We start from the raw sequence: 21,808 nt of genomic DNA on the forward strand, positions 1-21,808 counted from the left end.
TTTGTAACAATGCAAATGTCTCATATTTGTGTGACAAGGTAAAGGACCTTTAGGATGTGCATTGATTTTTATTTGCTAAAAAAGTGCTTATTTCCCTGGCAACTCTCCTCGGTCCTTCTCTACAATCTGTTCTTTATTCCCGTGCTCCCCTTGGACCTGTGTCACATTTTCACAAACCAGAACTGAAGCTGCAAGGACACATAAACTTTAAGGTCAGCTTTGCACATTGGGTTATTTTCAGAATCCAAGAAGGCCATTGTTTACTTTGTACTATGGACACCTGTCAGGGACTGGTGGCAGTGAACCTCATTGGACTGGATTCCAGATTCCCCCAGTGCTCAGAAAACTGTAAACATGGCAATGGCCTGGTTTATTTCTTTGTTTTTTTAATTTTTTTTTAAGTGCACGATGAAAGTGTGGAATAAATGTAGAGGAAGTATTCAGACCACAGTCATATTTTAGGCATCCATAGGTGTTAATTTAGCTGCATTGGGAGTACATTTTTTGTTCTATTTTTAGTGTAGATTTAAGAACTTTGAATAGCATGATTCAGGGATTGATGGGTAATATTTGATATTCTCACAACTTAAAAAACGTTTTTTTTTCCTCTAATGCTTTGTCATATTTTTAGAAAATAAATGGAAGAAGAAGCTATCTATGGCTTTAGAAACATTCCTCCCAAGTATTCCTCTATCAGCTCCATGTGAAAACAAATGAAGGAAACTGTCATGTGTTCACGTGCTCTATGTTTAACAAAAGTTATGTTAGAATTCACAATAAAGAGAGAAAAAAAATGTATTTTCCCTAGTGCTTAGGTTTCATCCTTCTCTTTTTTCGATGGGGACTATGGGGGATAAGAATATTCTAGCTGTAAAAACACAGTTGAAAGTGTGAATATGTTAGCCAAGCAGAGGGAGATAATCAGCGTCTGGACTTGGACATGTGTGTTGTTTGGTATTGCCTGTTTTTCATCATTCGCTGCTCAGACTCCAAGTGACATGTTACGGATTCGTAAGTCCACCTGGTTCTTTAATGTAACCTCTACTTGCTGCCTATGAGCGTCCTACCCTTTATACTGGTGCTCAAATCTTTGATTATTTAATTTGTAATCCATCCCGTAGGTCTTCTATGGGCAGAGAAGAAATTTGTATCTCATGCAGCCAGCTGATTTAAGTTAAGATCAATTTTATGAAATAAATCTAACACCCAATGAGTTCAGACACCTGAACCTACTATATTTCTATAGGTAAACCCCTGATTGTTCAGTCAACCATTTTGCATTTATTACTTTCTTCATAGTATATGTATTTGAACCCTATTGACTTAAATACCTAAATACTGCTTTTTTTCTTATTTCATTATTATTTAGCATTTTATGACAAGAACAAATAATAACTGAGAGCCGACCCTAAACTCCAAGTAAGTTTTGTTTATCCTAGAATAGTCATTAACTTTTGACAGATACCATTTATGTAAATTTAGATCACCATTTCTAGGAAAACATTAATTCATACATTTGTGAATTATCTTCAGATTCTGGAATGATACCCTAGTTCTTTTTGTAAGAAGTATTTTGTTATCTTGTGCTTAATTTCTTTCTTATTTTAATTTAGTTTAAGTTTATGTCATTAGTCCCAGAAGAAAGCTTATTCAAATTCAGAGGAGACCATTGATACTGTGCAAGTAAAATGACTGAATGGAACTAAGAGAATACATAGACACAGAAGCAGAAAATCCCTATTGTTCCTGATCTGAACTTGCTTGGTCATTATTCCCACTATTGTTATAGTTGATTAAAAGAGGTGAAATATTATTAAATGGATTAGAAATCCTACCTACATATTCCCTATTGCTGAAGAATTTTTTTAACAACATATACAGTCATTACAAAGAGATGATGATGCAACTGAGTTCCCTAAAAGGAGCAGCTTGTCAATGGAAGCAGAGCTATTCCCTGTCTTATCACTAAGCCTTCCCACTTTATTGTTCTGAACAAAGAAAGTAACCAACAGTTAAATTTGCATTATCCTTAACAATAGACCTTAAACTTGGGTTTAAGGACACCTTGAGTCTGTAAAAAGGATTAAAGGAAATAACGAAGCACTTGAAATTTCAGACAGAATTGTGAATGTGTACAAAACTGATTTCTGGGATGTTAGTCTCAAAGACATCCATCACCTAAAAAACTATCGATGTTTCAATTTAGAGCATATTCTCAGAAACTGACATTCAGATAAACCACATGTCTTGTAGACACTGTTAGGGCTACTATTCCTTACCTTTATTCATGAAAATTCAGGGGATGACTATTGTTCTTTTAACAAACAGAGGCAATTCCTCTTCCAACATGACCCAACTTTGTGGGAGAATTGGTTTACAGTGAGGAAAAACTTTGATTGATGACAAGTAATTCATGCCCAAATAAGTAAGAGTTGATAGTTTATTCATTTCTTAATTTACTCAAAAGATACTTGGGGGTGGGGGGATGTGAAATCATGCAATGTGGCATGACGCCTTATTTCTTTAAACTTTTTTATGGGTTGATTTAATCATTCTCCTACAATAAAACTAAGAAGAATCAATTTAGTGCAGGAGTAGAAGAAACAGCCATTTGACGTGTTTTTCCAAAGGGACCCAGTTTTCTCATGCCAAGATTTAGAATTGGTTATGTACTTGGTTTTCAGCAACTGTGCTTACGCCAGTTTCAGGATTTATGATATAACTTTGGGGTAATATGAAGAATTTTGAGAATGAACTGAAGTGAGGTGGTGGTTATTTAAAGTTTTACTTTTTACTTATTATGGGCAGCAAGATGAAAGTTTGTGCTATGTTAATTAATATACTGTCACAGGGAGCTGTAAGACCTGAGTAAATTTGAGTAAAGAGAAGGATGATGATGATGATGATGACTTAATCCTAATCCTAATCTTATGTGTTTTGTCATCGTCAAACTTCAGTCACATGTATAGAAAATGCCCAGACTAAAAAGAAGGAACTCAGCTCTAATTTTCCATCAAGTATCATTTCTTCCTTCCAGGCTCAGAACACAAAACATCTCTCCGTTATATACACATAAGATACATAAGAAGAAAACTTTCCTTTTTCCCTTTAGTAAATGTTCCTCTAATTAGTCTCTGAGTCCACTGACAAACTCATGTTTCTGAATCGTTCATTAAAGTTAAGTAAGGCACTATTGTTTTTTCTACCATTCACTACCTTCATTGATGCATCCCCCAGGGTCTACAGCCCGGAAGGAATTCTCTTTCTAACAAAGGCAAGTCATTACACTGTATTCCCTCCACTACTAAATGAATAGAAACCGAAGAACTTCACATGAACTTGAGACTCTTACATGTAATATTAATGTTGTGTAAATTTCAGTCTTCATAGTCCAGATAACCTTAAATTTCAAAGGGCATGCTGGTCATTAAAAAAAAAAAATTAATGTAAAACTACATATTACATACTGCATGAACATGTGGCAAAGTAATTCGGATCTATCCTTACTAGTCAATGAGAGACTAAATTTGGGGAGATCAGATGTGAGCGTTTTAGATTAATTCTCAACTGGGATGAAGACATCTTTCTGTTAGGCTATGTGGACAGTTGTCCATATTCCTTGCAACATATGCTCCTGGTAGCTAGAATCCTTAGTGTGTTCTTTCGACCAAAGTAGTGGAGATATGTTCATATAATCTGCTATTGAATTGTAAAAACTTTTACATTTTCAGAGTTTGAGAGAACCCAAATAGGAAAATGAGTTTAGTCATTTTCCTCTGCTGGTGTTCAAGTCAAATTTTAAACTCAGACACTCTCAGATATGTTCAACAGTCAGTAAAAAGTGCATTTTCCCTAGTGTTTCCCTTTAGTTTTGCCTACCCTCTTTGATTTTGTACAATCTAGAATGTATGTAACTCGTGTAGGTGATGGAGGCACTCCTTTTTTTCTTAGAACACTTACAATTATATATTTGGTTTTGCTTTCACTAGCAATAGGAAAATAGACAAATACAAGTGTAAAAATGAGAAATTTTAAACTTGAATTATAATTTGTGTTTTACAGTCGTTTCATAAGTCTGTTGCTCTCTATGAGTATGCTCTCTATATATCCTGTAAAAATAAATTTATATGTTACATAGAAATTCAAGAAATTAAATTATTTATTAAGCTACAAATGTTTCTTCTGGTTTCTACCTGATCATAGATGAAAATAAATTAAATAATGTGTTGTTGGAACCTCTGTAAGTACCTTCGTTAATTTGACAACTCTTGTTATACTTTTCTTTCCCTCTCTGTTTATGTCTGTATAAGCTTATAATTCTTAGACTTAATTTCTATTATGATTATGGAGAAGGGGACTTAAAAAATGGCCAATTGGCTGAACAAAAAGAAAAACCTTGTTAAAAAGTCAAGTCCGCTTACAATCCCTCTTTTTTTCTTCACTACTGGATTTGTGAGAAGTTTGAATCACAAACTCAGTCACTTAAAAGTTATTATCACGTTAATGATCTTTTCAAGGTTAAATTCTGCATTTTCCCTTCATCTATTTCATAAAATTCTTTCAGGAACAGAAATGAAAGGAATGATAACCCGTGAATCCTCTTTGCTCTTTCTTTTCCTTACTTCTTGCTCCCCAGGTATTTTATTCCTTTCTTTTTAAGGTACTACTCACATAAGGACCTTAAAATAAAGTCCCCTCAGGTAATATTTTAAAGTGACCAAAATCTTTAATCACTTTATGATTTTTAACTCTGTTTCCACCTAGTTGTAGTGCACAGTTATTCCTAAAGGGAAATGTTTTTGGCCTTACTTTTCATTTTCATGTTAAAGATAAATAAAATTATTAATATTATTTATTTATTTGTGGGGAGGGGAATAGTGGTAAATCTTTCCATCACAAGTGTAACAAGTGAACAACCATAAACCTTTTAGAACAAATGGGCTGTTTAGGCAAAATTCATGTCTTAGGACAGCCTTTTAAGAAACACTTATTAAAGATAAAGCAGAGATAAATCATTATGAAAAATGGAAAGTAATATTTTTTTTAAAACTGTAAGGTTATTTCAGGTTGGATTTCAAAGTAATTAATATATTTAAAATTTCACAAAGTCATTTCTACCTCAGTAGGATTTTTCAGTGTGAAAAAATAACTTCTACTGAAAAAGTAAAATGTTATATGGATTATGACTCAGTGTATAATTTCTATATTGTATTTTAAGCTGTGACTCATAGGACCTGACATATTATTAAAGATATCAAGAAAGAACTCTATAGTTGAAGAATATTGGGGACTATGTGTGCGCCTCACACACAAATTCTCAGGAACTTTCAATTAAACTCATTAACAGCTGGTTAAAAGACTGATAGTCAAGGAACATCTTACTTATTTCTAGAAGATTCCTAATTGATATCAGATCTACATTTACTGGAAAAATAGAAACATAGAAGGAGGCGAATATTCAGAGAATTAAAATAGTAGTAAACTAATCACTGCTGTGGGATTTTTAACATGTATGTATGGCCTGTAAGAGTAATGCAAACAAATTCCTTGATTAAGCTTACATTTTCAATCAATGTTTAATGCCCAGTGATACTGATGTGTGGGGGGGAGGGTGGGTGAATTTCTGAAGGATCGAGAATATCTGAAGTTGATGAATAATTTAGCCAATTGTTTGCCCAAATTAGGGATTTTTATTCCAGTGTTATGTTGATTTGAGATGGTACACAGAGGGAAGTTTTTATTTGAATATTTATGTATTTGATTTAAAATATGTTAGAATTAAAAAAAAAAACAAGTAGTAGATCAAACTTGACCTTGTGGATACTATTTCTGGTAGAATAATATATACTAAATGATTTAAACAAAAACATAGGTAAATAAGTCTAGGAAAGGTGATATATGGCAAAAGTCATCAAGATGGTTCATAAATGACTGGATTATGGAAAAACTGCTAAGGCAGTCCAATTTCTACCTTCTGGGAAACAAAACCAATAAAAGGAGAATATCCCAAAAATCACAGAGCAGAACATGCCAAAAGCCTATGTATATGACAAACAGAACTATAAAATTATGAAAATGAATAGCTGGTTTAAATTAGGCAATGAAATATCTCAGTTCTTCTATTGTCCTTGGCGATAAAAAACTGTTTACACAACTATGAACTTGAAAGGAAAACTGGGCTCTGAATGAAAATCCTTTTTTTCCGTGGTCTCAGCATGCTTTTCCTCAATAAAATGGGAAATTTATTGCTAAATGTTATAATGTATGAATAGAAATTATGATTTTGGCATGCTTGATACTGTGCCATAAAGGTTTGGTGAGGAGTGAGATAGTTCTTTCATAGCATCCTTCTAATGGGCCTACTAGTAATAATTCTAAGACCTAGGTGCGCTTAGAATCACCTGGAAAGGTTTAGAAACTCCTAAAGTCCCACAGATTTCAGATGATACTAGTCTGAAGTTTGTCCCTATTGTTAGTTAGTCAGTGGGTTTGTTTGTTTAATAAACCCTCCAGGTTATTCTATAAGACAACCAGAGTTGAAAACTATAGGAGCGAGACAGATGGGTCTCAAATTTTAGACTCCAGAACAATTGCCTGGAAAGTTTGTTAAAAATGGAAATTCAGATTGAACGCCAATAATACTGGAGTGGGGTCCAGAATCTATGTACTTACTAAGCTCCACAGGTGACTCTAATGTGGTGGCCCAAGGACCCCATCCCCCCGTCCCCGGCCTCTTTGAGCAACACACGTGTAGGATTTACTGTTTCTGTCATTACTACTGCTGTTACTCTTTGGAATACAAAATTAAAATTTGCAGCAGATGAATGTCACCATAAACTGGGTCTTCCTTTTTTAATAATTCCTCCCAGTTTGTCCACCAGAACTCGAAGAAGTCCAGAAAAGAGCTGAACTATATAGACAACAACATTTTATTTGAGAATTTCTCGAAAAGGACAAAAAAAGAACTAGTCAAGAAAACCAACTTTGTCATGAAATATATGACTTCAAAAAAGTAATTGTACCATCGTAGAAGAAACAAATAAAGCTAATAGTTAAGTGTTAATTAAAAACACACCTTCCTTCTAAGAGACTACAGATCTATTGTTACTTCCATGTCTGTTAAGGAAGAAAAATGACAAAATTACACAGGGATACCAAAGATATTGGTTGTGAAAATAAATACATCAATATAAAATGTACTAAATTTTTTGGACTTAATTAACAATTATTTTTTCTCACATTAACAATGAATTCATTCAAAGATGAACTCTAATGAAGACTTTTCCAAATGTCCTTTAGCATAAGAATCGCTTGTAGCATTTGTTAAAAGCATAGATTACTGGCTCACACTCCAAAGCAATGGAATTCCAGGAAATGTTTATGATCATGTAATTTGGGGAACCGTATCTAGTGAATGACGTAAAGTCCAAGACTGTATTCATCCAGCGCCAAAAAATTTAGTTAATTCTATGTGGGATGATACATTAAATGCATCATCTCTCATTATTTCAGAAAAATGACAACCTACACAACAGTGACAAACCAGTTGGTTCTTTATTTCATACCTCAATCACTTATTCTGACAGTATATTTCCAGCCACATAGATTTATCTTACTAGGCTAATGTTGATCTTTATGTTCCTTGTTATGCCAGGAATGAGTACCAGTGATGAGGTTGCTAGTTTCTGTTTCTTAAGAAGAAATGTCCTATTTGATGTCTGATTCTCACAAACTAATCACGTCACTCATCCTAAGTGCAAATTTCAAGGACAAGGCTTCTGTCAGTTAAGAGAAAATATTCTTATATATGCTTTGTGGATTAGCCACATCAAAGAGTTTCTTCTAGAGAATTGGTTTAAGTTTTCCCACACATATGCTAATGACTTCCACAGCCACTGTAGGCCCGCTTACCATCTAGAGTTTTATAACACTAGAACATCCAAAAAATAATATTCAACAGTAGAATTTTATTGAGTGCAATAAAGCCTTTTTTATTTCTATACTAAACTGAAAGAGACAATATACCAGTTGAGCTGGATTTATTTTCAGAACGCATTCTGGACAACAGCAGTTCGAAACAGTCAACTTTGACAACATGAAGTATTTAGTGTGCTAAATTAGTCTACATGTGTGCGTGCATGTGTAAGGCGTGTGTACTCTAATCGAAAACACACACTAGCATTACATTTAAATAACCTTAATCAATATATGTACCACATTAAATAAACAGTTATATGAATTCCCAAGATAACGCACTCCATCAGGAAATTACCAGTGAATCATTTTGGCACAGGCTAAAAATAAATACCCAAGTTTCTGTTCAACTCACTTTAAGAACATGCATTTTATCTTAAAGGAGAGAGTCAGCTTATTCTTGTTTCCCCATAAAAATTCTGTGATTGTTTCTGTTTCCTACTTTTTCCATTACGTGGTAGCCCTGAGTTATTTATTTATAAAAAAAGGGGGGAGGCATTGCACTCAGCAACTATCATAAGAAAAGCCGATGACAGCACCAAAGTTATTACCATGAGTTTCCTATTTTAGTTGATTTTATTTTTCCAGGGCTGTGAAATATCTTATTTTTTCAGATTCCATTTAAATTATGTCCATAGCAAATAACATGTCCTCAGCAAAGCCTAACTTTAGAGATACAGTTACTGATAAGATTTTTTTTTTTTTTTTAGTATTCTCTTACTTTACAGAATCCATGCCATCACTGAAGTGAAATAGAAACACAATAGAATTAAGTGAATTTACAACCGACGATCTTATGAGTACTGCACCTTAAGTATTCTGTGCCACCAGGTGACCTTGTAGTCATAGTCATCTTCAAAATGGGCATCTGAATAACTTGCTGTGTATTTTCATGAGAAAACTGGACATGCGACGAGAAATTACAGGAAGGGGATAGCAGATTCCTGCTGGTGTAGCATTTGTGTTGATATCTTTAAAGATCTTTAAAGAAGTATACTTTTGTGTTGATATCTCTAAAGATTTTCACTACGGCTTAATAGGTAAGACTACGTAATCGAGTGTAGCAAGCATAACATACTTAGCATTTTGTACTTTCATTTTTAAGAGGGAAGGAGATCACTCACTAACTATGAATGCTGCATATGTTAGCAATAGAGATAAGTGATTTTGTAATTTTGATTGCACTTGCCTTAAAATTTTTTCCAAAAAGAAATTATATAAATGACAAATATAGATGAGGATGGTTAAAGAACATTGTTTAAAAATAGGCAAGTTCTGCACTGATTATACTTTTTTTACATAATTTAATGCATAATGGCAGAGTATATTTGCCAGATCCATGTAAAGAGTATATGAGCACATGATAACAGCAGTTTGTATAAGCACAAGGTGTCCTATGTTTAGACTAAAAATTAACAATAATAACTTCTGGTGTGTGCTTTAAATTTCAAAAAAGTTGGATGTTTAAAGATAAATTTATTACTTGCGTAAGAATATTTTTGTATAATATCGGCAAAGGTTTAAAAAATGGACTTGCTTTATGGAGTGCATTTTACAGAGAAAATAAACAGGGTATGTGTCTAGTTTGTAAAATGTTTTCTTTCAAGATTACTCTTTCACTGGTTAAATGCGAGGATATGATGACTTGAAGTACCTTTTTTTGTGTGAACTGAACAATAAGAACAACAAGAACAACAAAAATAAAGCAATGTGAATAAGTTGCGTATGCAAACTTTTTTTACTCAATGCCAGTAGATTTTGAAAACAATAGCAAGGTCCGTTTTTGTTAGTATAATGCTAAAAATAATTATATAAATGTGGTTTGCCATTCGATTCATGAACATATATCCATTATAAGAAAAATATAAAAAGTGTTTTGATTTTAGGAAAATTTTTATTCTTCATGCTTCAGTTTAAAGTTATATTTATTGTCTAAAATTAAGAACAATAAGACAATTTAATAGCACCTCATACTTCTTATTACATATTTATGACATCAAAGCTAATATATAAAGAAAGTTCTTGAATTAATAAAAGGTTCTATGTGTACCTGGCTATCAGGGAATGTATGTCCTGGGCTAAAAATGTTACAAGATTTGTTAGAAAGAACATATTTACAAAACTGGTGTGCTGGTATATATATATAAACTTTCAGTCTCAGAAAAGAAAAAATATATATCCTTATAATGTACCTGTATTTAGTTAAATACCCTGCTTCAAAATCTATAAATGTGATTGTGAGCTGGTTTGGAGACCAAGGAGTATCTACAAGGCTAAAACTGTCTCTTGAAGATTAAAATGAGAGGCTTGATCATTTAAGAAGACAATAGTCCCAGATAAGATGTGTGGATTTTCATACATGCTTTTATAAGTATTATCCAGTAAGTGGTTTTTAGAAGGTTCTAGAAACTTTCAATTAAGAAAAAAATGTGGAAACTGAAAATAAGCCTTCTTTTCTGGGGAAAAGACTTGTGACAAGAAAACCAGAAAAAGAATCACATTTTTTAGACATGAGGTATCATACCTACAGCACTATGGGGTGTGGAAAAAGTGCTGGACTAATACAGAATTTTTTTTTTTAATTTTGTAAAATTTTTTTTTTCCAAGAGGCCAAGGGCATTAAAATGAAAACCTAATTTCTGGTGTATCACAGACATTCCTATACCCATGGCAAGTATTGCTACTTCTTAATGATGCACAGTTATTCTATATTTTGAGCATCTGTGTAAAACTGTGCAGTTATTACTGTATTAGGTCACACCCAGGGGAAATGCCAAAATCAAGAGTGGGTGGATGCAATTGCTCAAAAAAGTATTACAGGCATTTATTAGGAAAAGAAAGAGTCTTTAAATTAATAAAACTAACGATGAAACGTTAACCTATAGAAGTTGACTCAATGTCTTACTCTTCCCTCCCAACAATTGTCCTACTGACTGAAATGTATTAACACATCCTAATTTTTTTCTTATGATTCATCTAAGAATTTGGCGAAATTAACAACATAGAGTCCTCCTCTTTGTTCCATCTCTATGATCTCTGTCTTTAAAAAAAAAAAGGAAGACAAAAATTTCCTTTAACTGCCCGGCCCCCCCACACAGAGAGGGCATAAGTGTCTTTTTTTTTTTTTTTTCTTCCTCTAATGTTCCAAGCATCTCTGCTCCTGTGCTGGTGGGTTGTCATGTAGATACAATCCCAGTTCTGTATTGTGGTTATAGAATTCAATTTTTCTGTGATAGTGTCAACATATTCAGTGAGTCAGCTCGGGGTAGGACCACTGGGATAGCACTTAAGTAGGCCTTCGTGGTTAAGGGTCTGAGAGTATGATCTTGAGTTGCCTAAGCCAAGATCTGTTAACAGACCTACGAATGATCATTCTCTCTTGTTCAGACTCATGCTAATCAGGCCTTTAAGACACTGTCTTCAATGCAAATGACAATTACTAATAGTGGACAGAATGTTCTTGCCATCTTGTAGGAAAGTCAAATCATAACTAAAATTTGTTTGCAATATGTGGAATCATAAAGAGGAAACTTAGCAGAAAGAACTTAATGTCAGTTGTCGTGATACATCTATCTCCACCACTGAGATACAGCTGTTATGCAAAGTCTCTGTTCTGGGCGTTTTCTTCCTTACACAGAACTAGAAAGACAAAGACAAATTCTGACTACTGACGTTTCCTTCTTCTGGACTCCCAGATGCCTCTCATTCTCCTGTTAAATCGTACGGCTTTAAGTGTGATGATATAGCCGTGCCTTGTTCTCGCTGCCTGGAATATGAGTGTTAACAAAACTCCTCAGCCATCCATTTGTCAATATCTGCTTTGGGCAGCTGATCGCCTTAAGCACTTTGTCTACAATCAGTCTCAGAAGACAACCTTATTTTTCAACTTTTGGTCACATGTTATTTTTGGTTAAGTAAGCTCATTACACCATTAAGACCTATTGATTTGAGCTGATGATGTTTAATAATTTAATTAAACCTTAAAGCCCTCATTTACCTCTTAAACTGTATGGGAAAAAACACCAGAGGAGTGTTCCTAGGGCTTGTTCTGAGATTCTGGCAGAGGAGAGCAGCTGTTTGCTCTGCCCAGGTCATCTGTTTTGGTCTTTTCTAGACTCCCTTTAAGATCGTGCTTGACAGAGTTGTTTATCTGCTAACCTAACCGCATGGAAGCCCTGGAGGGGACAGCAGGATAGGCTGAAGAGCAGACAAGTCATTTACTTTAAGTTGAGAGACCTTGAGCATGGTATGTGACCTCTTTAACCCCTGAATTCCACATGAGAAATGCAAGTGGACAATAATACCTTCTCTGAAGGTAAGTTGTAAAAGTTCCTTCCTTCCTTGCTTCATTTACTTATTAGTGTCAAGCATTGTTCTGGTTGCTGGGGACATAATAAAGAATCAGAGACAGTATTGTTGACTCACAGGTCTTACTCTCTGTTTGAAGGTGACACACAAGGCAAGTTCCCGAATCAATGAGAAAATTTCAGACAGTGATACACGCAATGACAATATAAACTAGGGGGATGTGACAGGAAGTGACTACCTGAGGAGGTTAATTTACAGAGTGGCTATGAAAGGCTACTTGGAAGAGATAAAATTATGGCTGAACCTAGAATCAGGAGAAGGGGACAACCAGGAAAAGACTTGGCATTAATCCGAAGGGCAGACTAATGCAAAGACATTGAGGCAGGAATGAGCTTGGTGTGTTTGAGGAAGAAAAGGAAGGCCATGTGGCTGGGTCCTTGTGAATGCAGGTTACAAGTAATATACAGAAGGCATAGTACCTAGTAGGTGATAGATAAAGGGTAGCTAGTATTACTGAAATCAGGTTGGAGATTACATTTTAAAATTTGGGTTGTCTTAATGTAAAATGAAAATATATTGTAGTAACTTTTCATTCCATCTTTTTTATTGTCCAAAACATCTTTGAGTTGTAGTTTATCACTGATTGAAGGACTTCAACAGGTTGTATTTAAGAGCATTTATTCTCAAATCTCTAAGTATGTCACCAAATCAGCTATAAGAAAAACCAAACCAAAAACATACTCTCAGCTTATGGACTTGATGTGCTATATCTAACTGGCTAATTAGAGTCTATGTGGTTCTTGGGGGTGTGGGTGTGGGCAGCAGAAGGCCAAATGTGTAATGCCCACATACTGGGGCAAGAACCAGTGCAATAGTCTCTCGCCTCTCACCTCACCATGATGTGCAAGGAAAGAGGTGGGAAGGAGAGACATGGGGAAAGAGGCCTGAGAGAAGTGCATTGATTTAGTTCCCTATTGCTTTGTAACAAACCACCCCAAAAGCCAGTGATTTGAAACAATAAACTTTTTATTATCTCTCATGTGAATTGACTAGGATCAGCTGTGCAGTTCTACTGCTGGGCTCGTTTAGGAACTCTCATGCCGTGGTGTCATATTACCAATGGAAATGGAGACCTATGGAGGGTAAACTGAAATGCTACAATGGCTCTGTTTCCTTCCTCATGTAGTTCTCCGCCTCTACTCTCCACTTGGTCCCTCCCCCAAGGTCTCTCCATGTGGTCTCTCCAGCTGGGTACTAGACTTCTTACATGGCAGCTCCAGTTTCCCAAAAGTGCAAAAGTGAAGGCAACCAGACCTTCTTCAGGGTCAGCATGACTTTCACCACATTCTGTTGGTTAAACTGAGTCAAGTCAGATTCATTGTGATTGATTGTGGGAGGGGACCACACAAAGGCATGAATTTCAGAAGGCATGGCTCTTGGAAGCCATCTTTGCAGACTGACTACCACAGAATCAATGAGAAAGACAGGATGCATGGGACTGAACCCTTGGTGTCCAGGACATGGTCCCACCTCATGCAAGTACTACATGGTTGGCCTTTGAAAGACATGACGTCCACAACTGCCTTCGCTATCTAAACAAAACTGTCTAAGCTCAGATGGTCACTAATACCATTAAGTTTAAATGTAACAAAACATACAAGAAGAAAATCTTGTCTTCCTTCTCCCCCGACCCCAGCCTATAAGGGTTCTTTCTTATCTTAGTCAAAACTCACTCTGCTTACAGGAGAACAGGGAGCTAACTAGGGAAGGCTTTATATTAAGGTTTCCTTTTTCTAGTAATGAACTAATGCCAAACCTCCATCAGCAAAGTCCCCAGGGATCACTCCGTAGATAAATAGATACTATGGTCAGGCCACTCAAGATGGCTGTTCTCTTGCTCTCTGTACCTCCCCTGCCCGACCAGTACCTGCTTCACCTCTACCCTATGCACATGACTGACTTTCCTACTACTTGCCCCGGGGCCGCAGCTGGTGATTGTTTTCATCAAAGGGGCGGTGAGGGGCGTGCCCCTCTACTGGTTTCCCTGGTAACTAATGAGCCCACCTGATGTCTATTTTCCTACAACTGGTAATCTCCCCTTCCGCCGCGGACAGAAGACTGCCGCCTTGTCCTGCCCGCCGTCCGCTACACACGCTGGGGTGTCGCTCCAGGACCGTGCTTCAGACAGGTCAGCTCCCCCATCTGTTAAACCACTGACGTCTCTGTTGCTGACTCCGGGCTCTTTCTTCGGTCTCAAAGCTGGGCAAAGACAGGCCTTGTAGGCCTGCGGGGTGCAGCGCAACAGGGCAGACCAGCCAAGAGACCGAGGAAACTCCCGTGAGCGCCGAGATGTCGGGAAATACAGGACGGCGAATGGAAAGTTGCAGGTAATCCTGGAGTGGCCGTCCACTAACATGTGGGGCCCAAAAGTTCCAAGGGTGACCCCGAAAGTTACGGGGAGATCCCAGGGTGGCTGTCCACTAGTATGTGGCGTCCTGTGGTGGCCGTCCTTGCTGAGTGGCGGCTGCCGAGAGATCTGGAGAGCAGTGCCCTCCAATAGCTCTGCTATTGTATCAAAGTGAGCCTTCTGTAATTGGTTAAGCCAGCTTTCTAGAAGGAATTGGTATTTCTCTTGTGCCTTTGAGTTGTAAATGGTCTACCTGGGCTCTCAGGAACTTTACTCTTCTGTGATCTCTAAGAGTAAAGGAGAAAAAAAGAGCTTTTAGGTAAACTCTATAGAAATAATTATGTTTTGGGAATGTCTATCGAAAATAGTCTCTCCAGATTTTGGTAACTTGAAACTACACTAAGTTAAATGAAGAGAATTCATTGACTATCTGGGTCATTTCAAATAAGATAAAATATTAGAACATTAATTGCTGAGCGGGTCTCAGTTTACCTGCCTTTGCCTGCTTAAGAGAGGTAGACGAGAGCGTTAAGTTTTCCAGTCAGGAAATGCACAATTACTTGCTTCTTGGTTTTTGCCAGACATTAAGGTTTTCAAGGCTTAAGGTTATAATCAGTCATAATTCTTGTAACCAAGTTTCTTTATCAATTACATTGCGATCAGGTGTTTAACCGTGCCTTTTTAAGTCATTTGTCATTTATAGATAGTTATTTTTGTACCCTGATGCTTTTGCAAAAGTGCTTCATCTTCAAGAAGATTCATAGGAAGGATCTTTTGACAATAACAGGTCTCTGATAAGTTTCAGATTATAATGCTGAACTGGGTAAGAACTTAAAGAATCCTAATGGAAGACCTGATGGCTTCATAAAAGTTAACAGAAGGATTGGTTACTGAGTGAACTGGTGAAAATAGTTTTAATTTTTATGGGTTTTGTCTCTAATGTTACTGGTTTTGATCTGTGTTTTCCAGATATAGGGAAGCCCTTCCCCTCAAGTTGGTTATGAATTATAGCAATTTGGTAAACTACACCTGTGGGTAGAATTGAAGCATTTTCCGTTTTCTCTCTGCCTGGTCCCTCCAGAAACTGGGGACTCTTGTGTTCTGAGCAGCCTTATCAGGGGAATGGAAAAGACTGTCTCCTGGCATGTGCAGGAATCTTGATATTTTGGGGACTTCTAGAAGAGAAAAATCCACCAAGGCAGAGCCTGATAGCAGGCCTTTGGTATGGCTTTCCTGGCCTTGAGAGGCCTTTTTGGAATTCAGTCTGAGGCTCCTGAGGACTTCCCCCTCAGGCAGTTTGGAGGAGCCTATGTGATCTATTGACCAGACTTATTTTGCAAACAAATTAGTTTTGATTGGCTGTGTTTGGAGATGAGGGTAATTTTAGAGAGAACAAGATTATGTTTCAGTGGATGTTAAATTCTAGTTCTGTTAATTGAGGTCTGTATTTATGAAAGTTATTGTGCTAACCATACTTTTGCCCTGATGTTCTGGATGGAAAGAAAATTAGTGAAATTGTCACAGAGTATAACTACTCATGAAGTGTGACACTACTTGCTTTAGTCTGCTGCTAAGAGCCCATGTACAATGCTTGTGTGACAGTGGGTATAGGTGATAAAAGGTATAGCCTATAAAGTCTCCCCATTAACATACCTCAGAGCCTGTTCATGAGATCTGACTAGCTTTCCCCCAACGTGAATGACTAGGCGAATATAAGCAGAAACTAACACACCATTGTAAAGCAATTATACTCCAATAAAGATGTTAAAAAAAAAAAAAAGGGAGGCCTAGCACCAAGGGACATGATCTGAACCTGGGGTAGGAGCTAGCACGCCCGCATTGCAGGACAAATATTTTATCAACAGTGCTTTCTGTTGGAAGATTTGCAATCGAAAGGCGAAATGATGGAAAAGTCTGCGCGTATTGAGGTATGGGGAAGTCATTCTGGTTTATATATGGTTTAACTTAAATTTTACTGACCAGAGCAGCCTGATTTGTGGCCTTTCAGACACGCACTGTATATCTGCTTTGGCGATTGAGGAAGGGAATATGTTTGAAAGTCAAAATGGAGTAGCTGTGGTTCAGACATCCAAGGTAAAACTAGGTGGCCATCGTATACCTGATTTTTAGACACGTTCTTATATTATTGAAAAGTTGAGTTTTCTGAACTATATTGCAGACTAGGACAAACACCACAGGCAGGTGCGGTATTATCTCTGAATGTGGTTACTGCTTGTATTTTGCTGAATTGTCACGATCTCCCCTGTATTGCGCCTGTTAGATGTCTTGCATTTTGTCAGTAGCCTGAGGGAGGAAATCCATTTGAGGGCTGAGCAGCAACACGGGCCTCGCTGCGAAATGAGTGTAACTGCCGGGTGTACAGTGAGATGCCGTTGTCGTCCTCCTCTGGACTTCCATGAAAAATCGACCGGGCTAATGTGACTACGTTGGCGCTACTGACAATGGGGGGGGAAAGACTCACCATCTTCCGGTCCCATATGCCAATATGTCAGAAGGACCCCCATTGGTAAATGTTACTTTACAACTGACTGCCATGAGCCCCCCTGGGCTATGCTATGTGGAATGGTATAGGTAGGCTTTTGGACACCCAAGTCCAACTAGTGGGATTAACTGTTCTGTTTGGAAAAACCTGATGGGTCCACCCCTAATGGCACTCAACATAGCGTGGGGTGGCAGACCTGTACTGTGACCGCTGACCCCTGGCTAGGCCACCGGAATGTTTCTTTTACAGCCAGGGCCCACCCCTCCCCATGGGGGTGGCTCTGGGTTTGTGAAAACCAGGGGTGGCCTTACCTTCCTTATAACTGGACAGGGCACTGCTGCTATCGACTCCCTCTCCATTGACCCAGTAAGCGTTTGGCTCCAAAATTTGTCCACATCGTGCCAAATGACTCTTCTGAGCATACTAGGTCTCTTACTCTTTTTTTTATTTATTTACTTGGCTGCTTCGGGTCTTAGTTGCGGCACGAGGGATCTTCGGTGCCCTGTGCGGAATCTTTGTTGGGAGATCTTTTAGTTGCGGCAGGCAGGATCTAGTTCCCTGACGAGGGATCGAACCTGGGCCCCCTGCCTTGGGAGCGCATAGTCTTAACCCCTGGACCACCAGGGAAGTCCCTAAGCCTCTTACTCTTGATACGCTTCGGCTGCTGCTGTCTGTACTGTATTCGTGGTATCTGGCTGCAGTGCCCCTCTGCATACCTGACCCCAGGGATATCGTGGAAGAGGGGTGAACCAAGATGGTAAGGGTCGTGCAGGGTCTGTAGGGGTGGAGTGTATGGCCAGGCCACTCAAGATGGCTGTTCTCTTGTTCTCTGTACCTCCCCTGCCTGACCAGTGCCTGCTTCACCTCTACCCTATGCACATGACTTTCCTACTCCTCGCCCCAGGCCCCAGCTGGTGATTGTTCTCATCAAAGGGGTGGTGAGGGGCGTGCCTGCTGGTTTCCCTGGTAACTAATGAGCCCACCTGCTGTTAGTTCCCTGATAACTAGTAATTACGCTGCCGCCCCGCCCCGCCACCCCCGCGAAGACTGCCGCCATGTCCTGCCTGCCGTCTGCCACACACGCTGGGGGGGTCGCTCCAGGACCTTGATTCAGACAGGTCAGCTCCCCCATCCATTAAACCACTGATGTCTCTGTTGCTGACTCCAGGCTCGCTCTTTGGTCTTGAAGTTGGGCAAGCACAGGCCTTGTAGGCCTGTAGGATGCAGCCCAACACTAGGGGAGACTTTATATTAAGGTTTCCTTTTACTACTAATAAATTAATGCCAAACCCCCATCAGCAAAGACCCCAGGGATCACTCCGTAGATAACTGAACTCTATGTGTTTTAGAATCTTTTTTTCCTACATGAAGTCCCCAGAACTGGGAACAAACCATAGCTAGTTCTCTACCCAAGAGGTCATGCTAACACTTTGAACAAGAATGGAAAAGTCGAAGCTATGTTAAATTCTCGTTAGCATTTCTTTGATCAAATGTATATTTTCCTCCTTTTCGCAACTTTTTTTTCAAATGCAAACATGTGCTTAAACATTAGCCACTGAGCTGCAACTGGGAGAGCCTCCACAGAATATTTAAATATGCAAATCAGCACCTTAGAGAGGAAAAGATGAACCTTCCCTACTTTGTTCTTTTGTACACAGCAGCAAGCAATGGAAAGTACAATTAAATAGTCTCTCTGAACTCCTCCATCAAGAAGTGTGTATTATCAACTGAACTATATGCAGCTGTGCTGCCAGAAGTCTTAGCAAAATGCCACGTGTGCCCCAGAGAGATTCCAAATGGAATACAATTGCAGTTAAACTGAGTCACCGTTAAGGAAAGTGGCCCAAATCTTTGTTCATACAGATCAAAGTTTTGCTTGAAACTGGGCTCAGTCATATCACTCTGTGGATGATTTTGAAAGTAAATATGGATTAGGAATATAAAAGAATGAAGGCAGAGGCCTGTCAGAGTAATCCACTCATGCTATGAGGAAACTGCCCAATTAATAAAGAGCGACATTTACTAAAAGTTTGAAATTTTTTTTAAAAAAATATGAACAGATGCAAATAAATCTGCAGATACTAATTAAGTGCTGCACCAAGTGTTGATGAGGTCATCAGAAGATGAGGAAATGGGTATGCTTATTTACTATGGGTTAAAGGGTAAATTGGCACAATGATTCCTTTAGAGTAAAAAGATAGCATCAGTTCTCGTCTACTTGGAACCTTTCTTTCTCTTCATTTTAAAGTCTGTTTAATAATCTATAGCGTACTGGACATTCCACTGAGAGCCTTATCCAGGGTTTCTAGGACACCACATTAATGGAAGAACACATTTTAAGTTGGCATCCTCACGCACAGAACCACCCTCTTCTAATTCCACTCTGCTCCTCCTAAATATATTTCTCCCCCTCTTCTTTCTTCTCCTTTTCCTCCCAGATTTTTAATGAAAACTAGCATAATATAAAGGAAATGGCATGAGTTTTATATTCGGGGAAACATAATTTTCAGTCCTAGCTTCTCAACTTTTTTATGGACCTTTGTCAAGTTAGTTTTAATCTATTTGAGCCTCCGTTTTTCTCATCTGTAAAACAGATAATACCACAGAGTGTTTTGTGAATATTAAATTATATGTATTGATATGATACATAAAAGGTATCTAGGTGGGTTATGTAATGCTAAGTGCTACGACAATTTAAAAATATCCAAGGGCCTAACTCACTCAAATTTTATTGCTGTAGGAGTTCCTGGTCAGCTAAGACCTAATCCTAACTGTTGGAATTTTTCCATTTTGTAGCTCTACCATCCCCTAGGTCTTAGACAAGCTATGAGTATGCAGGAGCCCGTTCCCACCTCACTGCTAAAAGTTATATCACTTCCCCTCATAGTCCGTGAAGTCAAAACTGGGCATTTGTTGATGCCTGAAGTGAGTGGGCCAGAAAAGTATAGGCTGTGGCCGGACTCTCCTCAGCAATAGCTCAGTTACAGAAGTCCCCATTTGTGGTGCTAGAGTGCTGGAATCTTTATAGTGTTGCCTGCCAGGATTTCAGAATTTCCATAAACCGGTAACATCTCTGTTTCTTATTCTCTTTCCAAATGTATTTTTTTAAATTGTGGTTTTCTATCCTTGCTCCACTGTATCCTGGAGATAAGGACAGGGTATACAATTTATATTTTAATCCATAGATCAGGGGAAGAAATTGGGCTCTGGTGCAGTTCCACAGAAGACCTCAGCTGACACCCATGGGGAACTGTGAAGTTGAGATGGTTCTTTAGAGTTGTCCCATGTTATGACAAGGGTGCCAGTCGTTTGTACTCCAGTATAGACAGCTCGTTGGATACAGGCTGCCTCTGGAGATGGGTGTGAAATTTTTAATCTTCCTTTAAGTGGCAATGTTCTTTGAAATCAATCATATAATATTGCAATAGTTCCTGATAAAAATATATTTCTTGAATTCAAGTCCATGGCTACATGTATAGCGTGAAATCAAAGGTGCCTAGAAAGCTCCAAATTGAGTTGGCCAAACAGAGATGATTTTTCATTGAGCTTTGTGTTTTGACATCACTAGGGACTTCCAATGAATGAATGTTTCTTCCAATTTTGATACATAAATCCCACCTTCAGCCTAAATTTGGGTCGTAGTCATCCATGTTTCGAGGGGAACCAATCCAAGTAAACCTGAACATAGAGAGTGAGAGGGAATCCTATGATATTCCCTATGGCATTAGAGCAACCAGCTTTTGTCTCTTAGGAGAAATTAACCACCCTGAGGCTCTAACCACTCCAGTACAATCTGACTCTCAGCTGGGAAAATATAAAAATCCACTGTCCCTTTGGCTTAGTAATGCCTAAAATTCTAGCCCTGGAGGTCCAATTGCTTAATCTAAAAGCCCATGTTCAATTAAGATACAAACACCTTGTGTGAAGTAAGGGTAGCTTTTACCATTTGTGAATACCTTGATTTAAATAAATCTTTCAGATTGTTTTACAAAATAGCTTACTAGAAGAAAGATGAACCTTAATGCCAACTATATTGATTAGAGAAATAGGAATACCAAGTTTGTGCATGGGAAGGATGTGTTAGCTATCTGTTGCTATAGTGAAATTACCCCGAGACTCAGAGGCTTCAAACAATATTCATTTATTATCTCCCACTTTCTGTAGAATTTGGGAAGAGCTTATCTGGGTTTAATGTTTCAGGGTCCATCACAGACCTACAGTGCAGGTGTTTTCTGGTTCTCCAGTCTCATTTGAAGGCACAATTGGGGAAGAGTGTGCTTCCAAGCTCAATTACATGGTTACTGGCAGGATTCAGTTTCTTGCTGGATTGTTTTGAGTGACTCATTTCCTCACTGGCTGTTGAACAGAGGTTTACCTCAGTCCCTTGCCATAGGGGCCATTCCCACATGGCAGCAGGCTTTATCAAAGCAAGGGAGCTGCCATGGCAAGAGAAAGAGAAAGTAGAAAGTCACAATCCTCCATAACCTAATCATGGATGGAACATTCCACTACCTTTGCTGTATTCTAATCATTAGAAACAGGTCACTGTGTCCCGGCCACACCCAAGAGGAGGGGATTACACAAGGGTGTAAATATTAGGGAATGGGGATCATTGA

This window comes from Eubalaena glacialis, chromosome X (assembly GCF_028564815.1).
Source record: "Eubalaena glacialis isolate mEubGla1 chromosome X, mEubGla1.1.hap2.+ XY, whole genome shotgun sequence".
Classification (NCBI taxonomy): Eukaryota; Metazoa; Chordata; class Mammalia; order Artiodactyla; family Balaenidae; genus Eubalaena; species Eubalaena glacialis.